Raw genomic sequence first — 1951 nt, forward strand, 5'->3', positions numbered from 1 at the left:
CGCGGGAAGGGCGGGCCGCGAGCGGAGCCGCGGCGGGAGGCGGATCGGGAACGCGAACGGCCACGCCTTCTAGGTTTAAGGAAACAGGAGCCCCCAAACCACGGCGCCTTCGGTGCTGAATCCCCAGGTCCTCTGGGCGGGTGGAAGTCCTCCGGCGCCCTCTGTTCTTCCCAGGAGCCGCCAAGGGCGCCAGACGGACGGCACGGGGGGGAAGGTGAGGAAGAGCGCCCGCAAGCCGCCTCCGGACTCGGGCTTTTCGGGCTTGCGGCTCCGCGGCGTTATTTTGCGTGACGGCGGACTCTCCCGCCTCACGAGACCCTTCCGGGAACGCTTTGCAAACGGCCCTCGACGCTCTGGGTGAAAGAGGAGGTCAGGCACCAGTCCGTGCCAATCACCAGAAACTCAACGACTTGACAACTCCTCCCAAAAGAGGACGTGCGAAGAAGTGGAAGGAAAAGAAAGTGAAGATACTCTCCGTACTTTGACCGGGAAATTACTCCCTGTAAATATTTAGAAGACAACCGTGAGGCAGAGTAAGAACAGGCTAGGCGCCCATCCCGTCTCCAGCTTCGCTTTTAATTCGGTCTTCCGCACGGAATTCGGGACAGTGGTCAGTTCTGTAAGAAACACCTCTGAGCCACAACAAATAACTCCAGATTCCGCTCACACCTACCAGTCGCTTTCCCTACGAGGGGGGCAAGCCGAAAAGAGACGGATTTAATTGACTGTTAATCACTGAATTCCTCACTCTAATCCTTCTTTTAATACAGTTGCGGTGTTCAAAATCCCAAGAATCAAAATTTGAAAAGCAAAAGCTGACCACAGACCAAAAATGGAAACTTCCAGGACATTATATTTTCGGGTCTAAATCCTGCCTAAAAAGTATTGATAATTATTGAAGTACATGGGGGTTAATTATACAGGTCTCTCAACTTGTGTGTGTATTTAAATATTTATATAATATTACTAAATTGCTGGTTAAAATGATGGGGAGAGGGACAGCTCCAGCATTCCTTTCTCAAGACTAAAATTGGGGTTGGTAACTCCAGTCTCCCACTGAGAACCAGTTACCTCCCCTGAATATCACAAACTCATTCCTAATCTCTTCTGGGAAACTAGAAAGGGCAAGTTGCAACATCAGGCAGTTGAAGTAGTAAATGCTCTGACTAGTTTACCTTTATGAATTAAGGAACCAAAAGATCATTGACACCAAGTTTCAGATACAATTATAGCAGAAAACATGCCAGCCCTTTAGGTTAGAGTCACAAGTATAGACATCGTTAGAAGACCTTATTGGGATGTAAAATGGCCCATAAAAACTGAATTTATTCTTCATCAAATTCCAAGAAAAAACTAATTTTCTACTCCAGAGCCAGAGATTAGGATGTGCATTTCCTCATCTTAATGCAATGCTGCTAACCAAGCTAACTGCTTGGGAATGAAAGGTTATTCTCTCTGCTTTTCCATTTGCAGCAGATGAAATACACCCAGAGAAACGTACCCAACTTTTGGAAGCCCCCTTACTCTTAGGTCTGCAGTCAAGTCTCCAATTACACAGGTTTAGGAATTATGAACTGTATCTGGGGGGACAGTATGTGTGGGTGTAGATTAGGGGAAGAGGAAAAAAGAAAAATTCATACAAAGAACAGACTGGAAATTCTTCACAAAAACTCCTCTTTCACACGCTTCCCAGATTTTTGGCTTCCACCTTTCCCGTTTCTATATTTAAACTGCCACTGACATCTACCTTCAAAGAATTTCATTTGTGTCAAGAATAGGTATGAATGGCACTCACCTAGAAGGATTTGTCCCACCATATGCCTTCCTAACTTTAAGTATAACATTGCATTCTTTGTTTTGTTTTGGGGTTTTTTTTGGGTTGGAGTCTCACTCTGTCACCCAGACTGGAGTGCAGTGGCCGCTCCCGGCCACCGCAGCTTCTACCTGCTGG

The sequence above is a fragment of the Carlito syrichta genome, unplaced genomic scaffold, assembly GCF_000164805.1.
Source record: "Carlito syrichta isolate Samal-C Ts95f unplaced genomic scaffold, Tarsius_syrichta-2.0.1 Scaffold303092, whole genome shotgun sequence".
Lineage (NCBI taxonomy): Eukaryota > Metazoa > Chordata > Mammalia > Primates > Tarsiidae > Carlito > Carlito syrichta.